Consider the following 16916-nt stretch of genomic DNA (forward strand, 5'->3'; position numbering starts at 1 on the left):
TTTGTTGGTAAGACAACATCCATAGATTTTAGCACATTTTAATTTACGTTAAGAGTTAGGAATGTAATATTGACAACTTGAGTGTGAGGGGAAAAAACCTTTCTCGCATCCCGAGTAAGCTGCTGGTCGGATCACGCCTGTTAGAACCTCAAAAGAATTTTTGACGTAGTTATAGGTGATAATTCTGGGAACTTATAAAACTTGTTTACATGACAACACTCTTATAATCAGAGGGAAATGTAGTTAATAATTAAGGCATCACATATCGAAAAATAGTCCTTGTAACATTTTATCATTATTTGGCAGTATGAATGCGTTCTCCCTTACCAAAGTGCTTATGTGCTGGGAGCACTTCATTTCGTATATCATGAAACATGACAGACTTGGCATTCAGAAATGCTCTCGAGATCATGAAACGTACAGGATGTGCATTTAGGTCTTTACTGTATATTTAAATGCCCAGTTGACGCCCTACAGACACATGAACATTCACTAGGTCAAGCTCAAACACTTGAGCTTTTGCAGGCATGCGCTCAAATCCTGTATCCAAATGTGCAGCGAAGCTTCAAAGTCCAAGACAGTAACAAGATCACCGGAAAACGGCTCTGTTGACTTTGAATAGAACCCCTCGTTAATCCCAGAGAGACGTTTCGCAGAACTTTCTTGATAACACTTCGGCGAATTTATACACCTACTGAAATGATCTCCGGGTTTTCCCAAATCGCCTCAACGTGTGTTTTCCCTAATTGCCACTTGTGGGGCTCGACAAGGGATCCTTGATCTGGCTGGCGTTTGGTCTTCTCATCTTGGTTGGTGAATTTTTGTTTAATCTTAATTTTTTTCTCATTTTTTTCACAGTTAAATTTTTTTTTATGTTTTAAACATATAAGTGAACACATTATATATGTATATATATATATATATATACTATATCATATATATATATATATATATATATATATATCTCAAGTATAAAAGGTCCATTGAAACAATCTTGTTTAAACCTAAGGACTATGTCTGAGGCCTTGTCCTGCAGTCCTGCAGTGGACTACCAACGGCTGATGATGACGATGAGATATATATATATATATATATATATATATATATATATATACTATATATATATATATATATATATTATATATATATATATATGTGTGTGTGTGTGTGTGTGTGTGTGTATTATATATATATATATATATATATATATATATTTCAAGTATAAAAAGTCCATTGAAACACTCTTGTTTAAACCTAAGGACTATTTCGGTGGACTAGCTTCCACCCTTATCAAGCAGTAAATGACAGAGGGAGTTACATTAGTGAAATATATAGTGGGAGATATGCCCTTAGGTGATGCCTGGGGTTACCGTTGAGCCAACGTTGGTTCTGTTAATTATCCTAATCCTCTTCATCGTTGCCTTAGGGTAGACATTGTCTATATGGTCAGAATCCCAGACTTCATTTGAAAGGTTGATCCTATTATCCTGTTGTTTTACCAGTGAAGATTCTACCATCTGACTTTTGTATCGACAGCTGCTCTTGTATCAAATTCGAGACGAGTTCCAATCCATGTTTAGATTCCAGATTCTTTAATTTACAAAGTACAAGCTTCGACGACGTACAGTCTTCTTCTTCAGGTACCTGTGCAATAAGAAGATATTAGCTATCCTCGGGCTTATGTATGTACTTAGCGTAGCTGTTATCTCCTTGGTGCATCGTTACCTGAAGAAGAAGACTGTACACCTTTGAAATCTTGTTCTGTGCAAATGAAAGAATCTGGAATCCGAACCATCTTACTAAAGTTTTATATGAGTAATACGAACATATAGTGAAGCCGTGTGGTTATTTTGTCATATATATACGTGGGTATGCGTGTGTATTTTAGTGTACTATGCATGCATTCATGTGCATACATCCTTGATGGCAGATGAAAGGCATTTCCTACATTAATGTCTTTCATTTTTAACACGTTAAGTAACTCGTTCTTGTCTAAGTAGGTGAACCCTAATTGTATTTAAATAAAAAAAGCTTATAAATTGTCAAATTTAAATAATAAAAGGACAGTTTTCTATTGAGTCCTTTCTAAAGGAGTATTTGGAAACCAGAGAGAGAAATGAGTAAAAGAAAAAGGAAGAGGTCGAGAAGGAAGACAATAATAAAACGAGACATGAATGAGGGAAAACAGCAATTTGGATGAGGATAAAAAGACTGGAAAAAGTGCCTTTTTATCCTCATCCAAATTGCTGCTTTGCCTCATTCATGTCTCGTTTTATTGTTGTCTTCCTTCACGACCTCTTCCTTTTTCTTTTACTCATTTCTCTCTCTGGTTTCCAAATACTCCTTTTGAAAGGACTCAATAGAAAACTGTCCTTTTATTATTTAAATTTGACAATTTATAAGCTTTTTTTTTATTTAAATACAATTAGGGTTTCACCTATTTAGAGAAGAACGAGTTACTTAACGTGTTAAAAATGAAACACATGAATGTAGGAAATGCCTTTCATCTGCCATCAAGGATATATGCACATGAATGCATGAAGAGTACACTAGTACACCCACACACGCACACCCACGTATATACATATATCACAAAATAACAACACGGCTTCACTATATGTTCATATTACTCATATTAAACTTTAATAAGATGGTTCAGATTCCAGATTCTTTCATTTACACAGCATAGGCTTTCAAAGACGTACAGTCTTCTTCTTCAGGTAACGATGCACCAAGGAGATATCAGCTACGCTCGGCACATACATAAGCCTGAGCATAGATGATGTCTTCTTATTTCACAGGTACCTGAAGAAGAAGACTGTACGTCGTCGAAGCTTGTACTTCGTAAATTAAAGAATCTGGAATCTAAACCATCCCATCTTATCGAAGCTAATGTGAGTAACACACGCACGCACACATATATGTTGTATATAAATATTGCCACAATCGTCCTGTTTTGGCATTTGCTTACTCTTCTTTTCCTTCCCTCAAATGATTTAGGAGTTTGAAAGAAATGTAGAATTTTGAGAAATCAGTCTTGTGTTTTGGGAAATATGAAAGCAGAGTTGTTTTCGAAAATGTACCTTTTTGACTATATCATAAAGAAGTCTCCAAAGTTCTGAGACATGTCCCCGGTGTATATTTAGGAATAATAGAAAGGACCACTCAGACGGTCACATAGGATTTCTCATCCGATTTAACGCAGAAGCCAAGAGGGTTAACACTTTTGTGCCCCATTTTGAAGAATAACTGGGGTCATTCTTGTCTTTTGTGGTACTGGTCCTTGTCCATTTCCATTTTCCAGACTACCTGTCAAAGTCGAAGCATCCCAATAGAACTCCCAAAACAATGGGCCAGCCATATGTGATCACAACAAGACGACAATTACTCTATTGCCCCTCAACTGGTACATAGAGGGGCATCGCTGCTGTATACAGTAGTAGCAGGAGTTTGATTCAAGGAGAGAGGAACTGCTGCTGGAGTTGCGTGCCACCTAGGTTTAAGCACCTGTTACCTGTTGGTACCTGAGGAATTGACGAGAAGTCCATACCCAACGCCCGTCAGTGCTGCACCTTTTGGAAAGGTGGGCCTGCGTACCATCGCTGGATGATCCTCTGCACCATGAACTTGTAACCAGATGTGCATCTCCTTCTCTCACCACATTCTGCCTGGGTCTGGACCAATTGCAACTCCAGTTTCCATTGGAGTTTCTGCACACCACAGACTGGCTCTGCATCTCACGTCGCGTCCATGGACTAAGATCCGTTCATGAGTGTCCCGGGTGTGTCTCCAGTAGATCAACGGTGCCACTTAATTGACATTACCAGTGCCATATCTGCTCAAGCATTCCCGGAACCCAGTTTACCCCTTGTACCATTCCCTTGCAAGCATCCTGATCCCTTTTCAGTTTTGAAAATATCAATTTAACTAATTTGGTTCAGTGTATGGCACATTGCTTTGTCTTTTGTTACCAGCTACCGTCACTGAGAGTACCACGGAGCTTTATTGTAGCTCCTATATATTTCTTCTGATCCCATTTAGTGAATTATATGCATTTTAGTGGACTTTCTAAGTTTACCTCATACCTCTAACAGTTGTTGGTACTTTAATTTCACTAAGGATCTCACTTTTCTGTCCACTGGCAGGTGGCGAATATAGTTATATTGCACTCCACACTTAGGTCCAAATTAGAGCCTTATATATATATATATAATATATATATATATATATATATATAATATATATATATGAATAACTTGATCACGAAGTATATAAAACGTGATGCTATGTATAGATAAAGGTAATGCCATGGAGGAAAATGAAAAGACGAGAAATGCTGAGATCTTTTGGTCTTCACGACCCTTTACTTGAGGCACGACTGATCCGAACAGAGGAAAAACATAGTACATTAGTATACAAACTGACATTACAGGATTGGCATAAGGTCCAATTCACTTTAAAGAAACAAAAAACTCCCGTGGGCTAGATTAGAGAGTTTAAAGGCAGCCACCCACTTGGTCACGGGTAATTTAGTCAGAAAACAATACATTCTGAAAAATAAGGAGGCATATACGACCCGAAAATTAGATTAAGGATTTATGAGCGGTGCCTGGTCAAGGCAATTTTATTCGAAAAACAATACATTTTGTATTAGTAACATGAAATTTACAAAAATGTTCAAACAATGAGGATATAAATATAGCGAGCATGAGTATAATTACTAAAAACATGTGGGACAAATTAATTAGAAGTTAATTCATTTATTTTAAGGTGCTTCATAAACATTTTACAAATAAAGGGTCCAGATGGTACAATCCCAGACTAAGATTTAGGTTGTTTTTATTAGTGATTTGTATAATTGCTGATTCCAGTAAATGTTTTGAAACATAATCATTAGCCCTAGCAATTACAGAGGTCTCACCCCAATTTATACAATGAGATTTTTCGCTCAGATGAATAAATAGTGCATTTGAAGTCATGGCTGTTCTAACTGAATACATTTGCTGCTCAATATGTACACAAATTTTTACCTGACTGACCGACGTAAAAAGACGGGCAATCATTACAAGGAATTTTGTAAATGGTGTTGTTATTTGTTACCGGACTATTCTTGATTAGCATACCTTTAATGGTAATGTTATAAGAGAACATGACATTAACATTAAACGATTTAAATATTGATTTTATGGTTTGAAATCCGCGAAAGTAAGGCAAGCTAAGTACATTTTTAGGGGTTTCTTTTTCGTTTCTGACAACGCTATAAAACCTTTTGTGAGCTTTTTGATAACATAAATCAATTATACGAGGTGGGTAGCAGAGATCATTTCCTATCTTTTTTTATATATTCTATTTCTTGGTCAAGCATATTGTGTGCATGCATCCACGGAGAGAGTAAGAGCATAATGAGTTAGTCGTTCAACATCTCTTGATAGCGTCCTCTTGAAGGGCACGGATGTTTACATATTTGTTTATGTGTCAGGGGAGTAACTCTCGCAATTAAGACGAAGAACTCTCGTGAAGGAGGCATCGCTTCCGGTGATAATTGTTGTTTTCATCATAAACTACTGCGTTTATCATCAGTGTGCCCTGGAGAAGCCAGACAGAATCCCAAGTTAAGCCTGTTCTGCGCATGACGAATCGTTCCCTTGGTTTCCCTAAGCCGTGGTCCCTCAAGGGCCCATATCTAATCAGTTCTCTCTCTCTCTCTCTTCTCTCTCTCTCTCTCTCTCTCTCTCTCTCTCTCTCTCTCTCTCTCTCTAGTTTCCATCCATTATTTCTTGTCTAGAACTGAAGAGATACAACACATCCCATTGTGGGAACTTCTTAACATACAAGATATGTGACATGTGGAATAAACTGCCACCAGAAGTTGTAAACAGCAACAGTGGAAGAGTTTAAAAGAAAGCTAGACAAAATCATTAGGACACCGTGAATGCACAGTAAAACCTGCTCCTACGGATAAGTGAGCACACGATGTCTCCTCGGATGGACTAACAAGTCTTTGAGACATCCTGTTACCTTGTAACTCCTTGTAACTCTCTCAAGTATCACAGACAACCGATAATGAAATATGAGTTCTGTCGTCATTTCCAAGATTATTATAGAATACTGTGAAACCGCAGGTTGTTAATGAAACAGTATTGCGGTTTGAAACTAATTTCATTAAGTTGTAATAGTCCTGGAACCAGGGGGTGTTTGCGTGCATGAAAGGGGCAGAAAATTACCCTCTCGATTTAGCGAGGGTATACATCCAGAAACCTGGCAGTCATTTTGTTATTCAGGGTTTTCGTTGAATTAGATGAAATCAAAATAACTCGTTTTTTACCTGTATTGGTTTCATAAATTGAAATAGCTCAGAAAAAAATGGTCTACAGAGCTCATTCACCTCTCAATATAAAGCTTAAAGAATGATCTACTCAATGGATGCAAACACAATAAAATTGGTCGATAACTAAGGTCGCAAGGGTCAAAGTATGACCTTTTCTTGTGAGAAACTAAAATCTGTGACTTGTCATATTCAAATATTTGTGAAAAATAGGCGAATAGATTGAACATTTAATGTTTTTACATTCTGGTTTTGTACACCATAGGCAAGTTTTGAAATTAGTTGGAAAGCTTGTTTACTTATTTTAACGTCTGTGTAACAATCAATAAAAAGAATATATACAGGATCAACATACTGAGGCATAAGTGATATATGTCGTCATTTCTAATCTCAGGATGGCAATAAGGATGCAAATAATTCGTCAAAACAGTTTATTCTATGCTCTCTGTTCATATATTGTGTTCATTTAAAATTTTGGGAAACTATTTTCTTTTATTTCTCTAGTGAAGAATGTCTGACTGGCGCACCAAAGAAAGAATCAAGGGCATCACACACAATCACCATCCTCAAGTGGTTCTTGCGATCCAAAGAAATGCATAAACTGCCAAAAATCTGATGATAAATGTGAACCTACCAGCACAGAGAATGGCAAGACACGTATTGAAGTATCGGAAGTGGGAAGGGACGTGCTATTAAAAGACAGAAGAAAGTGGACAAGGAGAAATTCTTAGACTGATGTTACTAAAGAATGTTATAAACACTGGATAAACTCAACCAGTTAAGCAAAGTCTCCGGAGACATTGCTGCTCATTCCCCTCAGGATAACTCAGCCTCTGTTCAACAAAGTACTACACGTTCTATGGTGGAATCTCGGAAGCCCGCATCTTTGCCAGCTAATATTAACAAGTTTTTTTCTGCAAAATGTGTCATCGGTGGATATTCAAAACACAACAACGTATATGAAAACGGGAGGATTATCTAAAAAAGGACAAGCTGATTCATTCCTTAAGGCAGCCATGATACTTCAGGATGATGTGTTTATCAGAACTTCCGAATTGCAAGATGCGAATGCCATATTTGGAGCAGATCTTTACTGTCACAGCCTGTGTATTCGTAGCTTCCACAGGAAAGGACAGAAAGCAGCAACTGAATCATCGTCAACGCCAACTGGCAAGCAAAAGTATGATATCTTTAAAAAAATTTTTTTTTAAAGATTTAGAACCGGTCATGAACTCTGGTAGATGCTATAACTTTACATTTCCAAGCGCTGTAATGAAGGGCGGAGTAATGATCAAACTCATTTTGAGTACACAAACAGGGACGTGAAAAGTACTTAATCCACTTTTGCCATTTAATTAGAATAACAGTTAAGTACAAGCACAACAGAATCTCTCTCTCTCTCTCTCTCTCTCTCTCTCTCTCTCTCTCTCTCTCATTTCTCTCTTTGCTTGTGCGATTGTTCATTGTTACCCTCTTCAATCCCCCACAGCCGTGTCCCTTATTCCATAAGATACTCTGATTTAAGGGTTGTGGTTCCCTTGAATGTAAAATTGGCGATTGCTTGATTGACCTCCTGATTAGCATTTGCCAGGAGAAATTACTGAGGGAGATAACGTCAATTTGTGGTTGCGTTCACATCCTCCATTCCTTAATACAATGACGTTTGAGTAGTCATTCATTGATTCGTTGCCCTCTAAGAACGTAAGATTTACCTTAAGTAAGTTCAAGTGTTGGTGGATCGCACTCGTGTTTATGAGACGTCTCATGTTGAAGGCGCTCCCTGCTACATCCCTACCTACTGTCAGGTGGATCTCCTCTTCCTTGCAAGAGCTCTGGCTTAATTTTCGTGCTGCAAATCACTACATGTGTCCCAGTGCCCCAAGCAACTGTTTCCAGTCCTAGATCGGCCTGGGAGGGTCATTAGCGTCCTTGCTGTTCGTCTTAAATTAGCAGATTAACGAGAAGTGTAAATACATCCCCTGTAAATTTAACCCTTAGAGTTTCCTTACGATTTTCTCTTGAATTTTAACCTGGCTCTCAGCCGACATTTTTTTACATTTTATTTGCGGTTAAGGTTAAGAACTCGATCGGGTTTTCTTTAGTCGTAGTCAGATGCAGTAAATCCGTTTTGCAAGCCCAAGCCCATCGAGTCTTAAATGCATATATATATATATATTATATAATTATATAATTATTTTATATATAATATTATATTATGATATAAATTAATATTATATATATACATATATATAATTAGTCACAAATGCCAACGTCATGAAGTGACGCATGCAACAATATATATATATATATATATATATATATATATATATATATATATGTATATATATATATGATATATATATATATATATATATATATATATATATATATATATATATATATATATTGTTGCATGCGTCACTTCATGACGTTGGCATTTGCTACAAATTTTTTAAATTTCTCCAATAAAAGTACGAATAGAGTAAAAACGGAGAAGCAAAGGCTTGTCAAATTAGATGGACCGTAATACAAAAGAATTCAAAAGAATAAAATGGAAAAGGGGAATTTAAGTGCAGGTGGCCCTTTTCGTGATTTGGCATAAGGCCGGTTGCTCAGTTGATGAGAAGATTGCAGGCTGTAAATCTTGTTTGACAAGTCATCAAAATGAAATTGGGAACAAAAGGAAAGAGGCTAAGTCAGAAATATTCTCATGACTTTCTAAACAGTCAAAACAAGAAGGGGGTCACTTGTACTGCATTCTGACATGAAGTTTTTTTACTCTAGTTCTTTCGTTTTTTCTCTTATCCAAACTCTCCCTTATACACAAGGTTCCCTTATGTTACGCTCTCAGTTATTCCTTTTAGTTTTCGAGTTTGGTCGGGGAAAAGAAAATAGAGTCCAAATGGATGCTAGTAGGAATATATATATATATATATATATATATATATATATATATATATATATATATATATATATATATATATATATATATATAGTATATGTAGTATACATAAGATGTGTTGTGTTTGTTTGTAAATGCATGCATCATTTTGCTTCAGGAAAATATCGTGCATGTTACAGAGTTTGTAATCAGTGGGTCAATAGACCTCGTTAAGAGCGTTGCTTGGGACAGCATATGTGCGTGTGTGAGTGTGTCCGTGTAGGTGTGCGTCTGTGTGGTGGCAGCCTAAGCACTGACGTGGCAACTGTCCTGTGTTGCCAGTTTAGCCTGTTAACTTTTGCAGTAAATGTTTACAATAGAATAATTTTTTGTATACAGTTTCATTACTAATACTCACTCACTCATAGCATGTACGCCTCGCTTTTTGTTTAAGTAGCCTTAGTTAGGTATATTTCAGTTTTTATCAGTAGGACATGACACGCCCACTATGGTATCTGTCCGAGAAGCGACTAGCAATACACATCTGTCGAAAGTAGCAAACGATCGGTTAAATTTAGAAACAAATTAAGTAAAGTGAGTTGGGAAATGAGGGCAAAAGGTTAATCTTAATTACCTGATGTAGCTTTGGGTGCTAAATTAGTATATGAGGAAAGCCTGATGCATCAAGAAGTTTATTTCGTAAAAAAATGATGCACCTGATTATGCGATGAAAAGGAGGGGAATAAACGGCGATGAAATAGGTTCATTTGTTATTAACCGACTGACAGTATAGACGTACTGACTGGTCGTTGCGTACTGCTGACTATTTAAACTTTCAGTCCGTTGTTAACGTAACACAACTTAGAGTCGACGTAGAGTTCGCAGCGTTTGATGATAATTTTTTTTTTTTCACACAAGAATGTTAGGATCAAGCAAAACATTTAACCTTGAAACGAAAACCCAAGACAACATTGTTTTAACTGATAAATGTTTTTTTTTCTTCGTAAATTAGCTTGTGCAGTACAAATGATTTAATTTTATGTCAGAAAGATAGGACCGCGATACTGTAATATTACAGAAAGTACTGAACGACGTGCTGAAAGGAAATAGTCACGCTGAAAAGTCAGAATTTCTATCAGTCTTGAGTTGTTATAAACGACCAAGTCAAGAGTTTTCTCTTCCTTATCATGGCACGAATAAAGAACGTAATTTATGTAGACTATGATAATCGATTTTTAATGAATCAATATAAAAATAATATATAAGCTAAATGTTTAATTTTTATTTTTTGTAACTTTTGTAGTTAAAAAAAAATTCTCTCACTCAATTGGGTTTTTCTTTCCGCTTAGCTAGCTGTTCAACTCTCCTAAATTTTTTCTTTCACCAATTTTCATCCTTAGATTGAGAATGGATGATTCGGGCTACCCCTGTGGCAGTCTCGTATTGTTAAACTAGATAATAATAATAATAATAATAATAATAATAATAATACCACATAGGTTGGAAGTGCCGTCAGAGTACCTCACGCGTGCACTGTAGGCATTACATAAGGTTCTTTGCAGCATCCCTTCGGCCCCTAGCTGCAACCCCTTTCATTTCTCAAACTGTACCTCTTTCATGGTACAACTGCCAGGTTTTACTCTCAATTTCCATTTCAGCGCTGAATGACTTCATAGGTCCCAGTGCTTGGCCACCGGCCTAAATTTTATATTACATTCCATCATTCCGCTAATAATAATAATAATAATAATAATAATAATAATAATAATAATATTAATTATATGATGAAGGATGTAAAAGATTTCATGACTCATAACACCTTCATTTTAGTATTGCTTCTGCTCCTCATTAGATTCATTCCCAAACCGTTGATTAAGAAGAAAAAGCTTCCAGAACCACGTACGGAAACGTAAAATTAAATTAACATCGCATACAAGAATTTTAACGGAAGATTTTATAAACCATTAAAAAACGAAATAGAAATAACCTGTGGTTTCATTAAGTTCCATTTAACAATTTGTTCAACGTTTTGTTTTGCTTTGTAACTTTTCAAGTCACTTCTTGGAACTTTTTTGTAATTTTTAGGTTTGTAGTCTAGCAACTACTTGAGAATGTCTCGATATGTGATGAATCCCATAAGGTCTCCCCATGGGACTTTAGTGTAGGGAAGTAGATCTACTTTCAAACAAGATTGATGTATACCTATGTATTACTCATGCAGAATAATAATCGTCCCTTGAAACCACCGTTTTTGACATGTCCTCCATTGGCACATTGCTTGCCAGTCTAAGCAGTACTGAAAAGTCAACAATACGGAGACTTGAGAAAGTCCTGTATAAGATTAAAGCAGCTGAATTAGACAATTTTCCACAGAAATAATAATAATAATAATAATAATAATAATAATAATAATAATAATAATAATAATAATAATACTCGTCGTCACTGTCTTTAAAAGAATGCCTTCATCAGTTTTTGGTGCTTGAAAAGTAACTAAAAAAAATGCTGACAACAGAAGCAAAAAAAACAAAAAAAAAACAATAATGAATGAATAAATAAAATAAAACAAAAATTTAAATAAAAAATCTGAAAGATTAAGTTGGAGGACGCACGAACAAGGAAAAATCTAAATAAAATAAATTAATTTAAAGGGAAACATTCAACACAGTTATGTTGATAACATTTCCCTTAAGTATCTGATTTTCAGATTTACCGGCGGGGTAGTTGGTGTTTTCAACTAACCTTTACTTCCGGTTATGCTTAGCTTGACTGATGATCCGTGGTTGGATACGATCACGGCCACCTATAGTTGGCCGTGATACGATCCCATTTTCAGCCATTGAACCAGTGATATGAAGCGATAGGCTGTGTCATAATATTGGGTAGGATTCCCTTTATTAAAGATATTATTATCAACACCATTATTTCATTTATGTAATTGTTGATATGTTGTTAGCTGCTGTAATTAATTATTTTATTTATGGTTTGTTCGTTATCATTTCTGTTTATTCATTTTCACTTCTGTTGTCCGTTGTTGTGGTAAGTTGTCTGAATAGGTCAATTGACAACTCATATATGTTGGTTAGGCGAAGTGCAAATCACACTAAGCCTCTTAATCGCCTTTCAACATCCTGCCCCATTTATGGGCCCCTTGCCTGGCTGCCGGTTCCCTGAATTTTAACCAATGATAAGAATCTATGTTTCAGTATGTATAATAATCTATAGTCATAAAATGCGAGTAGATCTTTCTTGTTTGTCCGCCCCCGGTGGGGCGGGGTAGGTAGGGGTTCGGGAGGGTAGGGGGGACATGACATATCCACCCTCTTCCTGCAAACCTGTTTATCAGCCCCGGATGGGGCGTGATAGGTAGGGGATCGGGAGGGTAGGGGAGATGTGATTGGGCAGCGCGGGGTTCCAGCGCAGCGTAAAGCACGACATTAAGCCCGTAATGATGATAATAATAATAATTTTTTAAGATTGATTATCGCTTCTCAGTGAAAGGAAGAATATATTCACTATCGTTGCCTCCAACTCCGCACGATGCAAAAGGCCTCTATGAAATTTCGATACGAATGTCTTTCTTGTGCCTTGTCTTCCATAAGTATCCACTCATCTCCATCCTCCCTTTTCATAGTTCGTATTCAAATGGGTCCGGGCTTTCTAACTCTTTGGGAATCCACAGGAGCCCAGCTGACACACACGATGTTTGCAAGTGACTCCCAATAATCATAAAACTTTACTTTCAGATCAACAAAACTCTTTTAGATGTGATTTCATTGTCCAAACAGATTTCATACCCTGACTTATGACTGTCGAGGAACAAAGATTTACGTATGATTTACGTATGATCTGACTTTTTTTTAAAAGCAATTTCCGTTAATTTGATTTTCAAGAATTATTCGGAACAAATCAAACGAAAGTAATGACGCTCCATATCGCTTCATGATAAGCTTGAAGATAAGTGCAATCACAAACCCTTATCAGTGAGGGATAAGTATGAAGCTACAATGGCTTGGATTATATATATATATATATATATATATATATATATATATATATATATATATATACATATATATATATATAATATATATATATATATATATATATAAGATATATATATATATATATATATATATATATATATATATATATATATATATATAATATAATATATAATATATACACACACACATATAAGCGAATACCACAGGAAAATGGCAGGCAGAAGATGCAGTACCAAGCACTTTCCCGTGTTTATTCACGAATCGTATTTCCTTTTTTGTTTATTTTTGATTGATTAAACACGGGGAAGCGCTTGGTATTGATTGATATTCTGCCTGTCATATATATGTGTGTATGTATGTGTGTATAATATATACTGGTATATATATATATATGTGTGTATATATATATATATATATAAATTTTATTTATATGTATATATTTGTATATTTATAATAAGTATTTCTAGTATATGTGAATGTATACACACACACACACAAACAAACCCAGTAACTGGACGCAAAATACGCAACCACAACTTCAAAATGTGGTAATTTTTTTTTTGTATTAAGGAATGATAAATTTAATTATTAATTTATTCATGTTTATGGTTTCCCCATCTATGGCTAGCGGCAAGATACTTTTTACAAAGAAATTGACAATAGATTAATAGCGTTATGCTGAAAGCCAAGTAATGACAAATGACTCACTGAGAGACGAACTGACCCAACAACAGCAAAGCCTAAGTGTTCATTAGCTCCGCAAAGTACTTTGTTGTTAGTTGGGAGACGAACGAGATAAAGAGGGGACGAGATTACGGCTAAAGTTGTTCCTCATCATGAAAGGTGGAAGTGAAAACCTTATCGATAGACAATTTGAACTTGGTTTCGTAATGATCTTAAATGCTGAGTCATACAAAACGATTGTGAGACATATGACGAATAAGATTTTACGGTAAAATTGGGATGATTTTCTTGTCGGTATTTGAGATGATTAAACTTGCCCTTGTGGTGAGTGGAAGAAATTCTTTTCTCGTTTCGTCTTCAAGTTGTACATAGGTACGACCCCATAGGGGGTTAGTGCTGTCAGTGGACCTCATGCGGTGCACTGTAGGCATTACTTAAGGTTCTTTGCAGCGTGCCTTCGGCCCCTAGCTGCCACCCCTTTCATTACTCTTACTGTACATCCATTCATATCCTCTTTCTTCCATGTTGCTATCCATCCATGGTGGGTGCAACTGCTTTGGGGTTTTCCTCCGGTTACCACTTTCAATCCTTTCTAGTCTCAGTTTCCGCAGAATGACTTCATAGGTCCCAGTGCTGGGCCTTTGACCAAAATTCCTTATTCCATTCCATTCCATTCCACCTCTTCTTGTAGCCACAGGAACCCATTTGACACAATTGCGCACTATTTTCCCTGGGATGGTGCGAAGGACATGTCTGAGCCATTTCCATCAACCCTGAATGTCCAAGTCATCTCCACCTCCCTTATCTCTTCTACATAAGGAACTTTCATAATTTCCCTCGTGGCATCAGTTCTCGCTGAGATCCTGTCGTCTCACTCTTACTGCTTTTCGTAAAGCTGTATTCGCAAATATAAATTTTTTTTAGATAGTGTCATTATCTCTTGCCGTGATTCATGTCCGTTTATCGATACAGGTCTTGCTATATAGAATGTTATATAATGTGGTATTGACGTGCAATTTCAGTAGTCTTCTCTCTTCATCTAGCTTCATTTCATACCTTTTGGCATACGCTGTCCTCATTATTTCTGTTTTAGTTTTCTGTAAAAAGAAACTGTTGAGATGGCTTTGCATGTCCGCCCTCAGATCTTAAAACTACTGAGGCTAGAGGGCTGCAAATTTGTATCTTGATCATCCACCCTCCAATCATCAAATATACCAAATTGCAGCCCTTTAGCCTCAGTAGTTTTGATCTTATTAAAGGTTAATAGCCATGATCTTGCGTCTGGCACGGCTGTAGGTGCAATCAATACAGGCCACCACCAGGGCCGTGGCTGAGAGTTTCATATAGTACACTCGATTACGCCGAAGAAACTTCAGTCATTTTTTACTTGTTTATATCTACCATGTTTATTTATTATATTTTTTATATTTATCAAGTCCCATCTCTCAGGATACATGACGCCTACTGTTAAGCTGGCTTTGGAACTTCTGTGGTGTTTTACTGCCTGAAATAGCATCGTGTGAACATTTTAATTTTGTCATCTTTCTCTCTTTGTGCCAGTCTGAACCTTAGATCACTGTTTCTTCGTAAAATCCACGAAAAGACAGCGATGACACCCCAAAAGAAAATGAAAGTGAAGCGAGCAGTCACATTAAATTCGTTGTTCTGGTGAATTGACCACTCGAGAATGATGATTTTAGTGAAAACAAAATCTTTCAGTTTGATTTATGTAGATTTTTATTTGGGATTTTACGACGCAAAAGCAAAAGCGTTCTCATAGGTGACTAAGTCTGGCTGACTCAGTATCATCTCCAGATACAATCATCGTTTCTTATCAACACAACATTCCTTAGACCTTGGTACAAACTGTAGCCCGTTTGACGCACCGTAGTTTTAGTGGATGCAGGATTCAGGAAATGGAATGCCATGGTTTCCTGACTTCTTTATTATTCTTATTGTTTATATTTTTCGTTGTTTTCTCATAATTGGTACTTTATTCTTTCTAAAAAGCGTACTCCGCTCTTTTATGACGTGTTAGGCTTATTATTTATTATTATTATTATTATTATTATTATTATTATTATTATTATTATTATCATTATTATTATTATTATTGTTATTATTATTAAAAGTAATGGCTACTTCAGCAGCGTTACGCTTGTTCAATTTTACAGATAAACTATGATACCATAGTTATCAAAGTCATGTACGCTCTCTCTCTCTCTCTCTCTCTATCTCTTCCTCTCTCTCTCTCTCTCTCTCTCTCTTGTAGCGAGCTTATTATTATTATTATTATTATTATTATTATTATTATTATTATTATTATTATTATTATTATTATTATTATTATTATTTATTATTGTAAAAGATGAATTTATCCAGATCTCTGAGTCTGATAAAGGTTCTTCTCGGGCTTGTTGCTTATTCCTTGAAAATGTTTGTTCATTTTGAATACGAATAATGCTAACGTTCACCAACGGCTTTGTTCTTTGATTAAGATTATGCTTATCTGTTCCTGTTCTTGAGGGCAAGACAAGCTAAACTCTTGATCTTAGAAAGAATTACTCAGATTTCACAAATTACAGACAATCACTCCTTGGCACATGTGAAACAAATGCAGGAATGATTTACATAAGCATGCAGTAAGATAACGCCCACCGAAATCGAAGATTTTAGAAAGAAAGAAAGGAAGGAAGGAAGGCAAGCGGATTTAGCAGACAATGTCGGCCCAAAAAGGTCTGAGGGGTGAGAGAATTGGCTCCAGTCAAGCAAGTCGTCACTATGACAACTCAGATTCACGGTCTCGAAGTAAAGGTCACCCTGGAGAAGGCAACAGAAATTGCCAAGACGTTTAGTCATTGCTTTTGTTATTCGGGTTCTTGTCTGGAATTCATTTACACTAGCACAGACTCTAGCCTGCTTACTATTCTCAGAATTATGCATAATATTTTTCATTCGTAGAAATGAAATACGGTTTTTGAGGTGTCGAGGGAAATGGTCTAAAAGAGTTTAAATTCTA

Source organism: Macrobrachium nipponense, chromosome 16, assembly GCF_015104395.2.
Source record: "Macrobrachium nipponense isolate FS-2020 chromosome 16, ASM1510439v2, whole genome shotgun sequence".
NCBI classification, from domain to species: domain Eukaryota; kingdom Metazoa; phylum Arthropoda; class Malacostraca; order Decapoda; family Palaemonidae; genus Macrobrachium; species Macrobrachium nipponense.